The 21,755-nt window shown below is 41.5% G+C and overlaps 1 protein-coding gene across 2 annotated transcripts in view; it reads left to right on the plus strand.

Moving 5' to 3' along the window:
• Positions 1-21,755, plus strand: part of DOCK1 (dedicator of cytokinesis 1) — a 313,699-nt gene that overhangs the window by 159,450 nt on the left and 132,494 nt on the right. The gene's annotated exons all lie outside the window — the stretch shown is intronic.

Here is a 21,755-nt window from a genome sequence, read left to right on the forward strand (position 1 = left end):
CCAGTTGAGTGCCATGTCATTAGGTATCCAAATTGCTGTAGATGTTATTTTATCATTCATACTAAGAAAGAACTCCTAATTTTATTGGGATAGGAGGGGTTTTTTTCATCTTTTCACCGTGTTTATAGTTCAGAAAAGTTCATTTTCAGTATACAAATGTTTTGGGGAAGGGAACTAAACTGATGATTGGAAATGCTTGTTTGTTCTTCTAAGGATGGGGGTTATGAGCTGTTCTCATGTGGAGCGTATGAGCTGTGGAATCACTTGCCTAATAAAGATGGGCTCAATAGGTGCAGAATTCTACACGGGTTAAATTATCATGCAGCCTGTACGGTGAGGAAATAAATGAGGGTCTGGGAGACCATGATGTATGATACCCGAAATGGCTGCATTTTGTTCATATTTGAAAGGCAGTTTAGCTTGTCGTCATTACTGGTGATTTGTGCTTTTATAGCCCTTCTTTTTGCATTTCAGAAATCCTTGGTGCCCATCTGAATTATAAATCACCGTGTTTGATTTGTTCAGTAAGAGCAAATGTGAAATTACATTCTTATTAAGATGTCTTGAGAAACTGTAGGTGTGGGTAAAATTTTTTTAAAGGAATATTATGCCAAGTTTTAAAATATTTTGTCTTGTTTATTTTATTACCTTTTCAAATCCTAGGGGTATGTCTCCAACTGCTTTATGGCAAAGAGAGAAATACTGCCCTGTTTAAAAATAAAAAATCTGATCATACTTTTGATTGCCTTCAAACAAACGGTTTCAGATTTAAGCACCTAATAACATCTGGGATGAGCATGAATTCCATCTTAGAATTCAAGTTACCAACGAAAGGCAAATGTAACAAATAATGGAGATACTTTAATCTGCTTCATATTTCCTCTTTGGTGGAATAATGTTTTATTTATACAACATTGATTTCATTAGAAGGAGGATTTGATGAACTTTTCTGTCAAACTGGAGAACCGTTAAATGCTGTAAGGTAATGTAAACTCCTAAACCCTCAGTAAGGTTTTCTTGGTTGAAATATTGAACTATTTCAAATTTGAATATAGCATAAAAAATACAGGCATTTATGTGCTGTTATATGTTACTTTAAAGTTAGAAGCCCAGACAGCAGTCTGGTGCTAATGCAGAACACTTAACAGAAAAAACAAGCTAAAATAAAATGTATGCAACAAGTGAAAAATGAAAATCATACAAAATTATGTAAGAGAGAGAAAAGCAAACAGTGCAAATAGCAGTAAATTGAACGCACCATTTCTATCAATGCTCTGAGTATTAAGTATTTTGGCCATAATGTTCAGAAATGACCTCTTCAGTGTAGTTTCCAAAATCTCTATGCAGGCACCAAAATAAAATTGCCCTCAATAGTTTTGATACATGGCAGAGGAGTGATGGCAGTGAAGAAAAACTGAAATAAAGAGGCAGGTTGCAACACGATGGGCACCTCAGCCTCGCTGCTCTGGGAAGGCAAAACTTCTGTATGGTCTTGGTCAATACGGTCTTTCTCGTGCAATTTCTTCCAGCAGAATGAATAATTAAACAACAGGGTCTTGTTTGGGATTTATTTAAAAGTATTGTTGTATCCACTGTGTATTTCTTAAAAACAATAGTTTAAATGTTCATGTCATAATGGGGCTTGCAAACAGGGAACACACTTCCATAGTCTGACATTTCTTAAAAAAATCAGTAACTTTTTAATCCAAAACCAGTTGGGAACTGTTGGAATCCTCACTTTGTTAATACAGTATGCGATAGCACATCACATTAGAAGACTTTAAAGAACTTAGGCCGACCAAAATATTCACATCTATATTGACTAATGTCAAATATTTGTATAGAAAAATAGTATGTTAAGCTTTGAGTAGTGCCAGTGCTCCAGCTAAATTTTTTATTTTTTTTTTAATAAAATAACTTAAGCATTTGGAAGTAAGGGTATGCTAAATTTATGATTGACTGTGCAAAGACTTGGTTCTTTTATGTATTAAAATGTATGTGACTAAGTTTTACCTTAAGAAAGGAATATAAAAAGTTATTTCTGAAAGCCTGAAAATCCTAAAAGCACAAAATACTTAAACAAGTTGTGTTATGCAGCAGTCTGATGATAAATATGGAAAGCCTGATAATGACATTAAATGAGTTTACAACTGACAGCAGAGGCTAAGTGAAGTCGTCCTTAATCCTGGCTCTGTGGCTCTGCAAAATACAGTGTGGTAAGAAAGGCTCTGCCCTTTGTAAAACATGATCACTGGGATAGTGTATTAAAACCCCTTAAAAGTAGCACCACATCTTGATTTTCTTCAATTTTTAAGCAAGTTCAGTACTTTAAATACTAATACTTAGCAGCAGCTGAGGACGTCAGGCAGGGTTTGTAGGCAGAGGGTTTGTTGGACAGGGAGCTGGCATGGTTCCTTCTTGTCTCCAAACGTTACTCATTCATCAGACCATCTCATCACAGAATTTGTGCAGTCCCTTGCTGGACCTGCTTTTGCTGCCGGCCTCCACGACTTCTGTAGCTGCAACTTCCGTCGCTCACTGCGTTTAAAAAATAAATGCCTAAATTAAAAATACCTTCTCATATTTGCTGGAAATTCATCTCCTATTAGTGTCAGCAGCTGCCTCCTGATGCTAATACTGCGAAATTTGTGAATAACAGCTGTGCACTCATTTCATCCACCACCTCTGTGAATTTGTAAACCTCAGCCATATAAATTTCCCCTCTGCCTTCTTGGAAGAATCTGGGACTTTGTGGCCCCTTCTCAGGAGGCAGCTGCTCCATCCCCTTGTCACAGAATCACAGAGTGGTTCAGGTTGGAAGGCACCTGTTGAGGATCATCTAGCCCAGTGCCCCCGCTGTGGGCAGGGACATCTCTCACTAGATCAGGTTGCTCAAAGCCTCATCCAAGCTGACCTTGAACACTTCCTATGATGGGGCATCCAACCTGTCCCAGCATCTCAGCACCAAGAAAGTAAAAACGTTCTTCCTTATGTCCAATCTAAACCTACCCTCATTCACTTGAAAACCATCACCCCTTGTCCTGTCACTACAGGCCCTGGTAAAAGTCTCTCTTCATCTTTCTTATAAGCCTCCTTTAAGTATTGAAGGGCTCCAAGAAGGTCTCCCCAGAGCCTTCTCTTCTCCAGGCTGTCATTTTGGTGGCCCTTCCCTGTACCTTCTGCAATCTGTCACGCCCCTCCCAAGCTATGGAGGCCGTATTTATTTATTGAATTCAGTTTCACTTCTCTGTGAGATGATATAAATCAAAGATTTCATTGAAGGATAGTAGTAAACATCACTGGAACTTTATTTGTGAGCTAAGTTTTTACTTGGGATGATGAGCTGGGATGATGAGCTAATGAGGTTTGTTTTGATGTATAATGTTGTTATTTCCCATCAATTACCAGATGACAGATAAGCTCTGCAGCAATTGATTATCTCAATAAGGGGCTTGATATCCTGTGGGAAAGCTTCTGGGGACTGAAGGTGATGCTAAATGGACAGATAGTGGCCTCCTGCAAGCTGACACATCACGTCACTGACATTTTTGTTGGCTGACACGAGGGACACCAGTTCTTAACTGGAGGGGGGAAAAAGGATGAGTTAGTCCCACGTGCTTGGAGAGTTTCATGGAGGAAGGGGGGACTGCCTTGCTTTTAACTGGGTGTGTGGGCTGCAGAGCCTTCATGCGAGAACCACAGCATCCCCCCATCCCATGGGGGGTTCGGGTTTCTCTTGGGGCTTCCTTTGTATTTTCCCAGGTCTCTACAGTTTTTGCAGGTGCTTCTGTCCTTTCCTCTAACAAAACAATTCGTGAAGGATCGTGCCCCTTGCTCTTGTCACTGTATTCCATAGGAGCTCATTTACTGGAGAATTTATGATGTGATGTTTTTCATAATATTTTAATTAAACAGAGCTGAACTTGGTTTTGTTTGGTTGGTTTTGTTTTTTTGGTTGGTTTTTTTTTTGGTGTTTTGGTTGGTTTAGCAAAAATTACAAGGTGAGGCTTCCTGGCTAGAAAAACCCTGGTGACTGGAAAAAGCCAAATACTTGTACATGTTAATTTTTCTATTTAATAAGGGACAACAACAAAAAAAGTTTTAATAATTCACAGGGATGCAATGAGTATTTTCCTTTTAGTTATGCATATTTATCACTTGGCTTGAATTGTAAACGTATTAATTCCTGCCTACCAGTTAATGACAATATTTGTACTCTCTTTATCCAGAAATTGTCCATATACCTCACAGTTACTTATAGGAATAGACTTAATCAGGTCTACTTCCTTAGCCCTGAAAGACATTTTGCCTTACCCCAAGTAGTTTTTCTAAAGCCTTTTTAAAGCACACTTTTTTTTTTTTTAAATCCTTAAATTTACCTCCTCAACAGATAATGAGTATTTTTTAGCCATAGCAATACAAGGTACTTACTGTTTTCAAGATTTATTTTTGCCAAATGTCAAGAGTGAGTTGAGTGTTGTAGGCCTTACCATAACTTGGGGTTGGTTTATTTTTCTGCTGTGGTTTAAAATGTTATGCCCCAAAAGGAGGTAGTTCTGATGGTGTTGAGTGCATGGACATTACGGCAGGAAAAATACTTTCAAAATAATGATACAATTACATTCAAGTAGGAATAAAACATTGCACTCGTGTTTTGAGACCTAAAGACAGGCCCTGGGATTAATTGGGATATTTCAGATCTCTCAGGTATTTTCTCTTCTCGTATTTTTCATATTTTTAGTACATCTAAGTAGTATTGTATCATATAGAAATATAGTGCCATATTTGCATTCTGTGATATTTTAATGATATGGTAGTTCTGTTATTTTTAAATATTGGGAAAGACAATGGGTGGTAAACATGCTCGTATCGGTGTCATGAAGAAATTGCTTATGTTGATATACCGAATGGAATAGTGTTTTTAGTGGAACATAAAAGCCAATAACTTTTCTCAGGAAAATAACAGAATTACCCTAGCTTCCTGTAATGATTCATTGTTAATTTGGATAAACCACGGGATTCAAATATGGGAGTGAAAATCTCGCAGTACCGCCCCTGCGCAGCCGTCCTCCGCTCCCGCCGCTTTAGTGTCCGACTGTGTTTTCGGGAATGTCCTGGTTTGGCCTAAACCAGGCCAATTTTCCTTTCAGTGATTTTTACTTTCAGCTCAGTCTCTTCTAAGTAACTGCACTTTCTGAAACTAGCTGCATGTTTTGCAGACGGTGTCTGCTTCCAGGACTGATAACGCTCGAAGTTTGTGGTTATCACTGAGGCACCGGCAGGGATGTTGCGCAGAAAGGCTCTTGCTGTACTTGTTCTTAGAGAAACCAAGGTCACTGCTGAATTCCTCATTGCTTACGAGTGAAGAGCCGAAGGGGGGTCGCAGCTGCAGGGAGGAGCGGACAGGGCAGGTGACCCAAAATTGACCAACGAAGGTATTCCGCCCCATACACGTCATTCTTGGTATAAAGTGGGGGGATCATGAGGGTCTCGCTCTCTTAATGCTATGACCAGTGTCCAAGGAGGACTCTGTCCGTTTTCCTGCTGCCCCCGATCCCGATCCGGGCATCCCTGAATCCAGCTCTCGACCATCGCTGGGCCCAGCCTGGGCCTTCCCAGAGCCTGCCCTGCAGTGCCGGTGGGGACGTGGCCGACATCGGGGGAGCTCGATCTTGGTTTGGTATATATTTGTATATATTTGATTATTCCAATATTATTATTGTACTCTTTTTCATTATTATAGTTTATTAAAACTGTTTTAGCTTTCCAACCTGTAAGTCTCTCTCCCTTTTCCCTTTCCCTTCGGGGCGGGGGGGAGGTTAACAGAGAGTGTCTGCCACAGGTTTAATAGCCGACCCAGCTTTAAACCGTGACAGGGATTGTTCCTTGCAAAGAAATAAGTTAATCTGCTTCAGAAATATTATTGGTATCCAAACAATAAATGTTCAAGCTTTCCAGAATAATCCAGGGTTTAGTAGGCCTGAAGCGGGCACGTTTATGATTTGAGAACGGAGGGTTTGCAATACATAAGCTGTTTTTTACCTGTACACACTTGAGTGGGACAATTTTGCTGATCCTGCTTGCAGTTTACTTTTTGAGTATTACTTTAAAAAGATCTGAAGAAAAAATAAGCTCATGCTTTTTTGAACTAGTGAAGGCCGTGCAATGTTTTGCACAGATCTAAGCATGCAAAGGCAGGAAGAGTACGCTTTGTGTCTAACTCCCTCTGCATCCCTTGAGATTTCTGTGGCAGTATGAAGTGATTTTTAGTATTCAGTGTAGAGAAAAATGTTCCAAACAAAACCTAATTTTCATCTCTGAATGGACTTGGGGACTAGACAGCTGCATATATGCGCATGAGTTGAATGCATCTTCAGACTTTTAATGTGTTTTCCATCTCGGTAGTGAAAGTCTTCCACTGAGAATCTCTTTACAGAATTACAGAATCACAGAATGAACCAGGTTGGAAGAGCCCTCTGGGATCATCGAGTCCAACCATTGCCCTGACACCACCATGGCAACTAGACCATGGCACTAAGTGCCATGTCCAGGCTTTTCTTAAACCCCTCCAGAGATGGTGACTCCACCACCTCCCTGGGCAGCCCCTTCCAATGGCTAATGACCCTTTCTGAGAAGAAATGCTTCCTAATGTCCAACCTGAACCTCCCCTGGTGAAGCTTGAGGCTGTGTCCTCTTGTCCTATCACTAGTTGCCTGGGAGACGAAGCCGACTCCCACTCCACTTCTCTTTTCTTCACAAAGAGAAGCAGACCCGCAGTTTTCAGTAATGTCTCATGAGTGTATATGAGAAGAAAAATGGAACTCGACTCAAACACAAATGTAGAAATGGAGCCCATCCTTGGCCTGGTTACCATCTCCTTTGTCCTGGGCGGGGTGCTCAGATGACGCAGGTCGCTGCAATGCTGCTGGCTTTATTGAGCTGTGACAACTTGCAGTCTGCCGTATAAAAAACTACACATTTTTTTTCTGCCCTCAGCTTTGTTGCCGAATTACAGCCATATGAGGAAGTGTTATGCACATAAATATGTGGATTATCATGAAAATTTTAATTGAATAGTAACTAAAGGTGGCAGGGGAGGCAGCGTTGCTAAATTAAATTCCTTCCATATTAGCCTGTGCACTGATTTTAGTTCTACTTATTCTTTCTTAATAGTTCTTATGTATTTTGAATATATGTCAGAGCTGCTGCTTTGCCCCCATTGCACTGGCCATCCCTCGCCTCTTCCTCTGCCGCCAGAGAAGTTGTTTTTTTACTTTGGAACGTTTTAAGTCACTGATTTTAATCTTGTTTTCGGATTTAATTTTAATTGCTTTTTCGAAGAGAGATTAATTCTCATTTAGGTGTGGATATGTAATTAAAAAAGATCTCTCAACTTAAGTTGCTTTTGTTAACCACGTGCATGGGCTGTACGTACGTGAAAGCAATTACATAGTCGAATATACGTCTAATCCTATTCTTAATGTTCAAGTGTTATTGTATTAGAAGATGATAAACAATTTCTTATTTTTTGAGGGGATTTACTTTTTTCCCTTATGATTTCTGCCAAGATGATGTTGAAAGAAAAATGAAATTCAATTATAAATTGAATTTTATTTCAGTGGTGGAAAACCAGCACTTAAAAATGCTTTGTTGTTACTTGAATATATTGAGTGTGTTGGATATCAGAAGGAAAATTATTGCAGAATCACAGGATCAATCAGGTTGGAAGAGACCTCTGGGATCACTAAGTCCAACCATTGCCCTGACACCACCATGTCAACTAGACCGTGGCACTAAGTGCCATGTCCAGTCTTTTCTTAAACACATCCAGACATCAAAACATGTTTTGCACTCTAGTCATAGTGAGTTACTCAATACAGAAGGTATTCCCCTAAAATGCTTTAGGTGGTTTTTGGTAGGCCTGCAAGCACAGAGAACCTGGATTAGCTTCATCTGGAACCAGTAGAGCTTTATGAGCAAATATGCCCTCTTGGCCCTGTGCTTATTGCTGCCATGGCAGACTAAGGAGCGTGGGGGGAGCCCTGTGCAGACACTGGGGTGCTGCCTTCAGGTGTGGGGGTACCTGGCTGTCACTGGATGGTCACTGGATGCAGATGATCTCTGTCCTTCAGGAGCTGGGAGATCGAGTCCCACGTCTAGGCTTTTCCATTGAATGGAAAAGGCTTTCTAAATGCAGGCTTTTCAAATTTCAGTTATTCCAACCGATTAGTTCTTTAAGTCATCGTGCTTTTCATGTATTCTGAATACTTTTTTTAAAGAAATAGATTTCAGTTTAATGCTTTTTGAATTCATCCCTTTTATTCCTGTTTATTCCATTTACTGTTTATTACCCTGAGAACTGTCAGGAGGGGTTGAAAGCAGAAATCGCCTCCCATCGCCCTCTGTGCCCATAGCTGAGTACGGACTCTTGTCTTCGTGACGTCTGCTGCCTTATTTTCCACTCTGCCTCCCGCTCCTGGAACCCGGCGTGGCTCCTTTGGCCTTACGGCGAGGCAGAGAGGTCCCTGCATGTACCCAAAAGCTGGGCGGGTCCAGGAGAGGATTGCCTGGCTCGGGCTTTGCGGTCCCATGGGCTCTGTTGTGCTCCTGCCAGGAGTTTCGTGTTTCCTTTTGCACTGTTGAATGTTGTGATTGGCCCCAAATCAGAAAAAAACAAAAGCCCAGTTTGTCCTTAACCTACCTGGTGGTCTCCTTTTGTCCTGCTGGGGTTGGATTTCTGCTGAGCTTAGGTGTGCTGATTTCTTCAGTAGGGAAAGGAGAAAGAGCTATTTATCAGTATCATCCTCTTGGAGCATATTATGTTGAACTTTGTGGTCATCGTTCCAAATAGTAATAAAAAAGAGATTTAATTAATTTAGTTTTCCACAATGTAGACGTTCAGCTCTCTTTGCTTAGATTGCATATTCCAGATGGATTTCGTATTCTTTTCGTGAAGTATCTTTGAGCTTTGAAGCTCGTCTTGGTACTGTACATTGTTTAGCAATAGCTTGTTTGAAAGAATCCCCCAAAGTATTCTGAGTTACTGTGAGTTTAATAAGAAATAAAATTCAAATTTAATAATGTTATGGGGAAGAATTGTGTCGTACTTGCAGACACAACCAATATGTTATTGTTTTCAGGCTCTGCAGATGAGTCCTTCCCTGTTTCCCTTAATTAAATGCAAGGTGCTAAATAGGTTTGTGTTCCTTGATAGTGTATCCTTATGAAATATAGATATAGCTACTTCTCAAAATATCTGTAGATAGCCTCCCACACTGCCTGTCGGAAAATATTTAAATCTGAACTTCTTGGTTTTTTGTTGTCTGAAGGAAACACTACTGCGTTTTTGCTCTGCTGCTGGCAAACTTTGCACATATTGTACAAAATCTAACAAGCTGAAGAAATTACAAAGTCAGATTGCCTGTGCAAGAGGCAACCTACATATACATAAGGCAAAACTTTCCGGTAGACAATTCCCATAGGATGGTGGTGGTGATGTTCCTGTCTGTCCCCGTGGGAGAGGTGGAAGCTGGAAGCCCAGACCTTGAGGTGGGTGCAGCTCTGCGGCGGTCTCGCCTGGGACCCCGTGCAAATGGCATCTGCTCACTGTGCTGCTGGTTTTGTGGCTCTGCAATGGAAATACTGGGTTTGCTCGTTCCTCTGGTGAATCGTGTTCTAGCTTTTGAATGGAAGTTGTGACATGTGTGAGCAGGAGCTGTGCTCCTCCAGACCCCGTCCTTGCGTCTGTCCTGGAGGAGGGCGGGTGTGATCTGGGAGCCACATTCCAAGGGAGGAGGCAGGTAAGGGGGGGATATTCCTGTAGGCAGAGAAGAGCAATTTCACTTCTGTGAAATCCCCTCCTTGCTACTACTAGGTATTAATCTTTTCGGCTCCTCTTACCTGTCAGTGCTGGTGCAGAAAGTCTAACTTAAAATGTGACCTGTCTGGGAACTGTATTTCTCTTATTTACCGTAATGGCACGTGAATTTGTATAAATACTATTAATTTCGCTACTATACTATGAAATATCACAGAAAGTTGAACTTAAGTTAGAAAAGTCATAATAAAGGACTGCACTGTTATCAGCAGTGCTATCTTTCTCTATTTAATCAATTTTCCTACTCTTTGGGAAGGAGGGAATGAGAATATTGTCCATAACGGGGTTTTCATTTTGATAACATGCAAAAGTGAAAAGAGCCCTGTCTTTATTTTAACACTGATGAGAGCCTTGCAGTAATCCCTGTCTGCAAGGACTATATAACCTTGTACAGCACCGAAAGCTGAGAAGCACAGCACAGCATCAGAGAGTGCCTTCCCCATAAACCTCCTTCCCATATCCACTGTCTGTTCTATCCCAAAAGCTTTGTAACAGGACAGCCCCAGTGATGCATGGTGTGGTGGTTTATCAGATTAGGAACCAAAGGTAGAAATCAGTTCAAAAATACCAAAGCTTTCCCAACGAGACCTCTTCTTGCAAGCTGCTTTTTAATCCAAGGATGTCTAAACTGCGTGTTTCTATCAATTAAATTTTGATTGCACGTACTTCTGATCTTTCTTTCAAGCTCTCCAAGCCCCTCAATGAACCAGTTATTAAATATTTTATGTCACAACAGTCAAATGAGAAGCACCAAAAGAAGGCTTTTTACAAGGGCAAGTAGTGATAGGACGAGGGGGAACAGTTTTAAACTGAAAGAGGGGAGATTGAGATTAGATATCAGGAAGAAATTCTTTCCTATGAGGGTGGTGAGACCCTGGCCCAGGTTGCCCAGAGAAGCTGTGGCTGCCCCCTCCCTGGCAGTGTTCAAGGCCAGGTTGGATGGGGCTTGGAGCAACCTGGTCTAGTGGAAGGTGTCCCTGCGTGTGGCAGGGGGGTTGGAACTAGATGATCTTTAAGGTCCTTCCAACCCAAACCATTCTATGGTTCTATGATTCTAAAATAAGAATAATTTATCTTAAAAATGGCTCTTGCTTTTAGAAGTGTATTCATCTGGCAGGGTCACCTGTCTGGCGTGAAGAGGAGGTTCATTTAAAAGATAATATATCTTCCCGTAGTATTCCCTGGATTTGTCACAGTGATGTCTTACTGCAGCGTCCTTTGCCTGCTGCACGATATCCATGATACCTGCAGGCTATCACAATTACTGCAATTACTTTACTGCAGTCATTCGGAACATAGGATGCTAGTTATCTGAAATTATCTTTTCCTTCTGTTTGCAAAACTTAAATTCTTTAGCTGGTCTTCATCAGCGTGATCACGGTTTGTTTACATGGCTTTCAACATTGGTCATGTTTGATGAGTAAAATTGTGCTTCTGATTGCATTAACTAACATTGTGGTTTACCGATGCATTCAGCCATGAGTGAAGTTGTGTGGTGTAGGATCCATAAACTAGATTTTCCTTGTTCCTCCTGACCGTGTTGGAAGAGGCTGAGTTCCTGGCTTTTGTGGGCATCTCCTTCCTGCTGGGATGCCGTCAGCCTGCTGTGGGCCGGCGCTGAGCCCCGGTCGTTGCCTTTGTAGCTGGTGCTGCTGCAGCAGCCTGGGCATCACAGTTAAAAACAAACCCCTCTGGTTGTTGAGGATCCTGCAAGGAGAGGACACGCTCCTGCGCTGGTTGTGCCCATGTTTGCATCTCAGACGTGTTATTATTTTCTTCTCAGCAAGGGTCATTAGAGATTGGAAGGGGCTGCCCAGGGAGGTGGTGGAGTCACCATCTCTGGAGGTGTTTAAGGAAAGACTGGACATGGCACTTAGTGCCCTGGTCTAGTTGACATGGTGGTGTCAGGGCAATGGTTGGACTCAATGATCCCAGAGGTCTCTTCCAACCTGGCTGATTCCGTGATCCTTTAGCTTCCTTTTGATTTTAGCTCTTCAGTGGCTTCTGTTTGCTCCAGCAAAAGTTCAGCTTTTTTTCCTTGTCGTTTATCTGAGTGTTAGAACAGATACGTCTTTTTTTGGGAGTGCTTCGGAGGATGATAATAATAATAATTATAGTTAAATTAGCTTCCTAACAATAATGTGAAGAAAGCAAGACATAGTTTTATGGTGGGAAACCTAAAATAAACAAGATGAAAGGCTTTCCCTGGGGCGAGGAAGGCAGTTTGAGATTCATATTAGTGTCGGGAACTTTATTATTCCAATGTTCAGTCTGTGCCGAGATGATTGCACTTTCTGTTCACGTGTGTGCGAGCAGGCACTCATTTCTGTGGGCTGTTCCTTCACGTGTCTGTCGCTGCTGTTCGACGCTGGGGACAGGGAGAGATGGAGGCCTCAGCGAGGTGCTTTTGTATGAGTAATTATTGGATGAGTGATTCCCCAAGGGCTGAAACAGTTGATGAGGATTTTGGAAAAGTACAGACCAAATGAATGTGTGTGTTTATGAATATGTCTATTCACTTAGCTTAACTCCAAGCCCAAAATAAGTAGCAGATAATGGCATTGGTACTTAAATTGGGGAGCAGAGATTTCCAGTATGCACGTGAACTTTGGAGATAGGCTGTCTCCAGGCTGGTTGCGTTATATGGAAGAAAATTCCAGTTAAAAGATAGATTGAAAGGGGCAAGCAAGATCTTTCTGCAGAGAGATGTCTTGAAATGACAGGGTGGGTAGAATTGTCAAGGAAGAGGGTCAGAAGAGTGATTTTCCATGGAAGCAGAGGAAAAGCGGAGGCTGGAGCTAAGAGGAGCCCGTGGGAAGGAGACGGCTGGGAGAGTCCCGTGGGAAGGGGGGTGCTCTCTGTGATGCCCAAAAACACCAGTGCGTGCTGGAGTGGGATTAAAACCTCTCTGGCCATGCATGAGGGCAGAAGGCTGCTGATCGCTGTTGGTGGGAATGTCAGCTGGGTTACTGCTTAGGTAACCCGGGTGAGCAGCTGGGGCTGGGACAGCAAAGCTGGCAAAACATCATTAAATGCATTTGGGGACAGTGGGTAAATCTTAAACCAACTGGTTGTTGATAAAATGTATAGAATCGCTTTTCTGTTCCATGTTGTTTCAGTTTGTGGCCAGCTGTGGGCTGGTGATCAAGGCCATGAGCAGTTAAACCCAGGGCAGCTGCCCCAGGCTGGCCCACAGGTGTGTCCTGTAACATTAACCTCAGGGTCACTATAAATGGGAAAGCTGCTGGGGATGGGGGGCTCTCCTCTCCTCTCCTCTCCTCTCCTCTCCTCTCCTCTCCTCTCCTCTCCTCTCCTCTCCTCTCCTCTCCTCTCCTCTCCTCTCCTCTCCTCTCCTCTCCTCTCCTCTCCTCGAACTTGCCACCATTCTATGGGCTGAGTATAACTCTGTGTCTTCTGTATTTGTATTGATATTGGTTTTTTTATTTTATTAAATCTGTTTAAATTTCAGCCCCCGAGTCTCCCTCCTTTTCCCAATTCCCTTTCTCAGCTGGGAAGGGGTCTTGGGTGATAGAACAGCTGGGTATTGCTTATCCCTGGGTGCAGGCTAAACGGAGACACCACTACCACTCCAAATTCCTTTTTAGACAGTGTAAAAATGTCAGTGCACCTCTCTCTGCTCTGCTGCGAGTTTACATCTTTGGAGCCTTACTCAAAGGTTGCTCCTCTGCGTGGGGCTCTGTGGAAACCATTCCTCAAATAGGGGCTGAAGCATGGGCACACCAGCTCTTGGTCTGCATCACCTTCCTTGTCCTTCACAGTGTGTCCAGATAGCACAAGAGTGGTATGAAGGGCTTTGAGAGCCAACTAGTGATAATTACAATAAAGTAAGTAATTCTAAATCCCACAATGGTTCTATTCCAATATTCAATGCTGCATGTGTGCAAAATTCTTTAAAAACATATTTTGTATGGCTTTTCCTTATTATTTTTTTCTTTTTTTGCTGTTTGAATACTGGCCATACCCATAAATACTGTTGTTTTCTGTATTTTATTACTTACATTTATAATTTTATTATTAGCATTAATAGAAGTGTAAACCAAGATATCTGAAACAGATTTAGTGAGGGCAGTTCTCTAGATTTTCAGTGAAATAATTTCTAGGATAGCAGGGGGAGAAAAAAGATGGGAAAGGCAATTGCATTTAGAAAACCAAAAATAAATGGACTGACCTTCAGAAATCTTAAGCACTGTGATTTCAATCGAAGGGCAGGCTGTTTAATACTGAGACTGCATAGAGCTTTTTAAAGTGAAGCATTTTTGGTTAAAATGGACTTATTTGAAAAAGAGCCTTAGAAAAATGATAAATGGTGGTGTTAAGATGTCTCATTAATTTTTTGCTTGCCTTTTACGAAAGTTAGTGCAAAGCACTTTCATATTGGGGAACGCTTTGTGTATATTCTCATTGTGCGTATTCTCATTGTGCGTATCATCAAGTTTCTAATAAATAAGCCTTTTACAAAATCAATTTCAGTTGAGCTATCGTGATCTTAGGTTCTGGTTTTGATCTGCGTGAAGAGCCTTTCTGCTGTTCCTGCCAGAGAGGTTTCCCTCTGTTCAGAGGGTTGTGGTTGTTTTTTCCCCACTGTTTGGGAATATAGGATTTTCCTTCAAATGAAACAATAATCAGGATTTTGCTTATTCAGAATTCATTTAGAAGCAATAGATCAGGGTTGCAGCATGGAAAGGTGTCGAAGGGGAGCTGGCTGGGTATTTTTCTCTTGCTGGGGCTCACCAAGATTGGGAAGGATTTGGAGCCTGTGTGTCTATCCAGGCAGAGTAATGGAGAGCTGCCCCCGAAACAGGGGAAGGTGGCTGTGGGTTTTGTTCTTCTCCTGGCAGCTGGTAGTTGAAAGAACTTTGCAAATGGTTGGACAAGGACTTCTTGCTAAGAACCAGCTTTTCCAAAGAAAATACCTTCCAAAATAAGTACCTTCTCAAATAAATACGTAATTACGGTACTTCAGTATGGCTTTTTTCCTCTGTAGTCCTCAAGCTACTTTTTTTTCAGTAAAATGTGAAGTAGGAAATGGAAAAACATACCTTTGTTGCATTTATTTTTCATCCACAAAGTTATTTTGTTAATTGCAAGAGGTTTTGTTGACCTAAAATGTATCTGAGGAAATTTTTGCTCGCTGGGTTGCCGTGTAGGAGTCGTGCTAAGCAGTTCCTGCAGGGGCTCAGCGTGGGACTGACCTCTCTCAAATTTTCTCTTTTATGTAAAATGATTTGTGGTGTTTATAAGAGCTTATGGATGCAGCAGTTTGCACCAAAGGGGTTGGAGACTGCAGATGGGTGTGGGACTGCTCTGCTGTGGGAAGGGGCAGCGACAGAGGGGTTGGCAGATCCTGGTCTCCTGACAGTGCAGGAGAGGTCCCCAAGATGGGGAAAGCTGGGAGTTTGTGACTTCTGACAGCATAAGGATGACTCTGCTCTGCCTTTAGGGAGGCTTTGGGGGGACCTGACAGCAGCTGTCAAGATGGCAGAGCCAGGTTCTTCATTGCAGTTGGCCTCCATCCTTGGAGTTTTCAAGACCCGATGGGTTAATGACCTGGGCAGCCTGGTCCAACCCTGGAGCAGTCCTACCTTCAGCAGGCTGGAGGAGAAACCTCCTGAGGTTCCTCAGGTAGTGTACATCATTATCCCAGTTAGGTGCTAGCACACCTAAATGCTATTCTTCCATACCCCGTCCGTGAAAATGGAAAATTTCTGTAGACCTTGCACTCTTTTCAGGAAAATCAGCTCTTTTTACGTTATTTTCTGGTTTGGAACCAGTGTGCTCAGCTGGTCAGGATGTAGTAATCAGCATTGCAGTCCTCTAAAAGATTTCCTTTTAAAACAAGTTTTCTATTGATTGAGAGCGATTGAACTGTCAGAGATCAAATCTGGGTCTATAAAATACGTTTGGAGGTAAAACAAGTTATGCAAGACTAAATAAGCTAATATTCACCTATAAACTTCTGTATCAGTCTTCTGCATTCCAAACGGCCCTACGCTGAATTGAGTTGACCTAAATGAGGTTTCTGCCAGGCAGAAACTAGACAAGCACGGAGCTGCTTAAATCAGGTTGGGTAAAGGAGGTGGCACGTCTTGTCCAAGGGCTCTGAGAGCAAAGTTTGTCAGCTGAAAATAACCTTAGTGGGTCTTGATTTGCACAAAGATGCCTTTGTAATAATGTTTGTGGCAGCAGGAAAAAACCCCAAACGTTTATCACTCACATCATTGCAAATGTTAATTTCTGTTTCTCAAAGGAAAAAGACTCACGTGTTTTATTCCTTCCATTTACCCGTGTTCAAGAAGGCAGGATTTGGCCTAAGGAAATGGAAAGTAGCATATATTCAGTAAGAAAAAAAGTGATAAGTGTTAACATTTGCACTTGTTTGCATTCTGCTGCTGTATCTGTGAAATAACTTACTATCCAAAGGTGCTGCTGAATTTACTGTCAGATTTTCTATTACAGGAAAAGAAATGGGTTTTTTAAGACTATGAGAAATATATGTAAGAATTTGTTTACATATACATACACATGTATCTTTGGGAGTGTTCTGCTTTGTTTTATTGTTGATTCCTGTCCTTACTGGTGTGACAAAATGGGTAAATGCTGCTGGTAGAAGCTTAAGGGATCTCTGTCACACTCATTTTACGTGCTGTACGGACTGCTGGGGCACAGTGCTCTCTCCAGCGCTGAGAAAAGCCCATCAGCAGAAACGAGGTGTTTTGTTTCTGAATTACCTTCATACAGAGTGATCCCCCTTCCTGCTTTTGGCATATTTGCTGTTGGGTCTTAACCCTCATCATGTGCTTTCACCGCTACTTCGATGATGTGATGAGGAACCTGCGCTGGTGCTTTTTAACTGGTAGCTAATGGTGAGCTCTGTGCTGTGGGTCGTTATGTGTTATACCATATTTCCTGATTTTGCACGGATAAAATGTATAGAGTCCCTTTTTTGCTCCATGTTGTTTCAGTTTGTGGCCAGCTGTGGGCTGGTGATCAAGGCCATGAGCAGTTAAACCCAGGGCAGCTGCCCCAGGCTGGCCCACAGGTGTGTGCTGGGACATTAACCTCAGGGTCACTATAAATGGGGAAGCTGCTGGGGATGGGGGGGCTCTTTGCTCTGCTCTCTTCTCAATGGTTGTGATACCTGGAGGAACTTGCCACCACTCTATAAGCTAAGTATAATTTTGTGCCTTTTGTATTATTATTGATATTGGTTTTCTTATTTTATTAAATCTGTTTAAATTTCAACCCATGAGTCTCCCTCCTTTTCCCAATTCCCTTTCTCAGCTGGGGAGGGGTCTTGGGTGATAGAACAGCTGGGTGTTGCTTAGCCCTGGGTGCTGGCTAACCGGGGACATGATATAAAGTATTCTTCAGAACAAGAAATGACAGGAGATCCTCTGCCTTATGCATGTTGGGTTGTCATAGAATCATAGAACAGTTTGGGTTGGAAGGGACCTCCGAAGATCATCTAGTCCACCCCCCTTGCAATGAGCAGGGACACCTTCCACTAGATCAGGTTGCTCTGAGCCTTGTCCAGCCTGACCTTGAATGCTTCCAGGGATGGGGCATCTACCACCCCTCTGGGCAACCTGTGCCAGTGTTTCACCACCGTCAGCGTAAGAAATTTCTTCTAAATCTCCCCTCTTTTAGTTTAAAACCATCACCCCTTGTCCTATCCAACAGGCCCTGCTGAAAAGTCTGTCCCCATCCTTCTTGTAGGCCCCCTTGAAGTATGGAAAGGCTGCAATAAAGGTCTCCCTGGAGCCTTCTCCTCTCCAGGCTGAACAGCCCCAGCTCTCTCAGCCTGTCTCCATAGCAGAGGTGCTCTAGCCCTCTGAGCATCTCCGTGGCCTCCTCTGGACCTGCTCCAGGGTTGCTGTAATAGCTTTCATAATATTTTGCTTAAGGGAGCAAACTTGTTTGCAGACACGGTGGATTTTACACTTAGTAATGAGGTAACTCATCTTGCAGTGCAAGCTCACATGGCAGCCCACAATCTTAACAGCAGTTACCAAAACGTTGAAATCTGGGGCATTTTCAAGATGGATTTTTATCTTGTGAGTCCAGAAGTGGTGACAATTTCATTTGTGGCTTCTAGAAATGATAACAGCTGATTTTTATTTCTTGATTTGTTGCTAATATATACAGAGTACATGTTGTGAGCAAAGAGAAAGCTTGCTTCATTTTTATATCCTTGCAAACTGTCTGGTAATTGTGATGGATTTAAACCCTTTTCAACAAAGTAAATTCTATGAACATGTTCTGAAAGCCAAAATGCAGTGAGAAGTTCATGCTAATTTTTTTTTAATTGTTTAGCCATTTATTTATTTACCTATGTAGTCTTTTAATGCCATGTAAGGAAAATTTAATTGAAAAATAAATGCAGCTTAGGCTTTTTCATCTGTTCCTCATCATGGTAGCAGGGACATTATGCTGAAACATCCCTTAACTTAGTGCAGTTTTGATTTCTCTTAGATTTTCTCACTATGCATAAAGAGCTTAGTGTTTCCAACTTGGAGGTTCCCCTGGAAGAAAATGGACAAGATTATTGAAAATAGGATGTTTTACCCCTGCGGTAGAAAAGCATTGGCATGTGGGGAATTGTCTTCATGCTGAAATTTTTCAGTGTTAGTGTTACTTGTGGGGATTATTTGATATTAAAATTTCTCTACCCGTATCTGTTAAAGGACCACTTGAACATTTATTATTTTATTATTTTCCTAAATTATCTTTACAAGTATTTTCTGGGCATTCATGCGCCGCTTCAGCTTTTCCTTCAGAACTGTGTTTTAGAGGAATTAGAAATAAGTTTAGATTTTGGGATTGCCTGGTCATTTTTTTAATATAAAATCTATTTTCTGCATAATAATGCATTGTTTCCAAAGAAGAATCAGCTTCTTTGGTGTTTTGTTTTATTTTCTTTCCTTCTGATGGAGTTGAATTACCAGTCCTCCAGCGTGGGGGTTGGATCTGGCTTCCCTGACCACAGGCTTGCCCATGTCCTGGGTCCATGTGAAAGGCTTTTCCTATAAACCTTGACGCTATTTCAGTGAATAAATAGCTAATAATCGCTTGGGGCAATGGCAAGCCCCCCGTGTTGCCCTTGCAGTTCTTGCTGTACAAATGTACATTTGCAATTACTCCTGCAGTTAAAATTGAAATTGATTATTTTAGAACATTAGTTACTTTTTTTCTCTGTATTGCTTAGCGTGGTATGCTGCAGAAGATGACAATGGTCTCCGAATCCAACTAAAGATTAAAAATCAACTTAAGATTAAAATTTAATAATGTTGTTAGCTACTGCTAAATAGTTAATAGATCATATTAAAAACACCTACACTACAAATATTGCCTATAAATAATTACAAATTTTTATTAGCATTGTAATTAAGAGCGTGCTGGCTGCAAATGATACCTCACTAAGTGCAAAGAAAATTATGAAGAGTAAGCAGATGACTGGTGGTGGACTTTTATAATATTAAATAGATTTTCCTAACCAGCAGGAGCTTGAACACTGTTTAGCAGGTGGGGATCTGAAGATAAATGTAGCAGGGATGGCTGTGCGTGTAATGCAACAGAGGCTTAAAGGAACAATATTATATCAAAGGAGGAAAGGGTTTTTGTTACCGAGATAATACTAAGATGAGCATGAATCATTTTTTTATGCAGTGAAACAGGAAAAAATGTTGATTAACTTGTCAAGGACCCTGAAACATTCTGCTCGGCACCACTTTTGGGGCTCAGCAGAAGCTGACATGGCAACTTTTAGCAAGTTTCTGTCATTTTTTTTTAACTGAAACTTAAATGCCCTACAGATTTCCCTCACGTTCACGTTGCACTTGTATTTGCTAAGCTTGTTTATTTTTCTGTATTTATTTCTTTCTTCAGCAACCGTTCCAGGTTTTTAACAAGCTTTTATGTTTTCATTTTCACACTTCCACGTGGAAATAGAGTGTTTAACCACCAGACATTAAACTTTCCTGTGTCCTTTCTGATTCTCACCCTGCTAATTAAGACAACATTCTTCTGTAATTATGTCTCTCTTCAGTGAATCATCGTTTTCCCTGGCTTATGGGGGACAGTCGTAGCAGCTCCCTCCCGAATCGGTGTGCTGCTCCAGGGAGAGGGTCCCTTGGCAGGGGCAAGGGAGGGCTGGTGTACAAGCAGCCAGAGGAGGGGAGAGGGGTCACCAGCAGATGCAGAGGAGATGGCAATCAAATTTATCCACATCTCTAGCTGCTCCTGTATCTAAAAATGAAAATTAAAATGCATTTGAAAGTTTAACAGTTGCTCCGCATTTTTTTTTGCATACAAGGTTGCCATGATAATTGTATGAAATTCATCTTTTGACTGTTGCAGCTGTGTATATAAACTTAAATTACTCACCAAACGGGTAGATAAACACAGAAATATGATCAAAGCTATTAACCGATTATAGAAACTACGTTGTTAGAAGGCAGCAGAGGCTGCGTGTTGCCTGCTGGATTACCTGGAAAGGGCTGGGTTTGCACACATGGGGTTCATGTGTTTACGTGAAGGAAGGTAAAGATATTTATGTGTTTGCAAAGCAATGACTTCACAGATTATCGAAGTGAGTGAGCGTCTATAAAAAAGATACCGTGGGCAAAACAAAGTTTGTCTTCAGCTCTCCTGAGCATTTCTGCACCATCTGCAGAACCGTACGTGAAGCGAGGGACTGAATTACATCTGCAGCCTAGTCTTAAGCAGCCAATTTAAAAAATTTATAATTCTGACTAGCAGCGAAACATCACTTTGCTTGATGACATCATTAGGGGAATAGGACTGAATATGGGCTATTGAATATTTTCTTGCAGGCATAAGCCCTTTTACAGTGTCTGTTATGCCGAGTGCTTGTTATACGGTGTTTTGACAATTAATGTTTTGAGATTTTTGAGATGATCCCATCTTATTTACATTTCATAGTAGTAAACATTATCTTTGTACAGCCACAGCTTCTATTCTTGTCGTAGTTTGTTATAAAGCTCTTTTGATGTCCCGGAACAGCAGCTCGGCTGGCCTTTCCCTTCCATATTCATGCCGTTTGCATACGCCTAAGAACTCTCACCAGGTACCTTTGCATCGTGTAGAAAAAATGATGCTCTCACATGGACAAAATCAGTTATGTGGGAGTTTAGATTTAAACTCCATTACATTGGAGAAAAGCAAATTCAAGGAGGGTTTATCTGGTGGAGGTTGGGGGATTAGACTGTGGATAAGAGGGCTCATCACACACACAGATAACCTAGTGTCATCTTGCGTTTGATCTCAATTGCTTGGACTGATGTAGGAATAAGTATTTTAAATTGAAAGTAATGCAGATCTTTCTGCATTAGAGAAAATTCCTGAGTGTTCTGTCAGACTGTGCGCGGCGTAGGATAACCTTGAAAACGGCACAGAAAGGGGAATTTACAATTTTATCAAACCATATGTAGAATCATTTATTTTCTGAGTAATTCTGCTGGGTTTTTCTAACATTTTTTTCTTCATTAAAGACCAGAAAAGGTGTGAACGCTCTTACCATAATCAGTCAGCAGGTTTTTAGCAGATAGAGGAGGAGGGTGGAAAAACAGAGAAGTCATTTATGGGATCGGAACATCTAGTAGCCATAGAAGTGGGTTTGAGTTGTTACTGTGATACTTTCATGTGCCAGAAAGAAAGATTAAACTTTTTTTGGGGACTTTTTACTTTTTCCGTGGTTTGAGAGAGAGATCTTTGCTACTGCTGTTCTGTTTTTATGGAAGTTCCTGGGTTTGGTTTGGGTTTGTTTTTTTAAGCATCACAGTATCTGAAAATACCCCTCAATGAAATTAAAACTTGGGGTTTAACTGTGATCATAGAA

This window comes from Nyctibius grandis, chromosome 4 (genome assembly GCF_013368605.1).
Source record: "Nyctibius grandis isolate bNycGra1 chromosome 4, bNycGra1.pri, whole genome shotgun sequence".
In the NCBI taxonomy this organism is placed as follows: domain Eukaryota; kingdom Metazoa; phylum Chordata; class Aves; order Nyctibiiformes; family Nyctibiidae; genus Nyctibius; species Nyctibius grandis.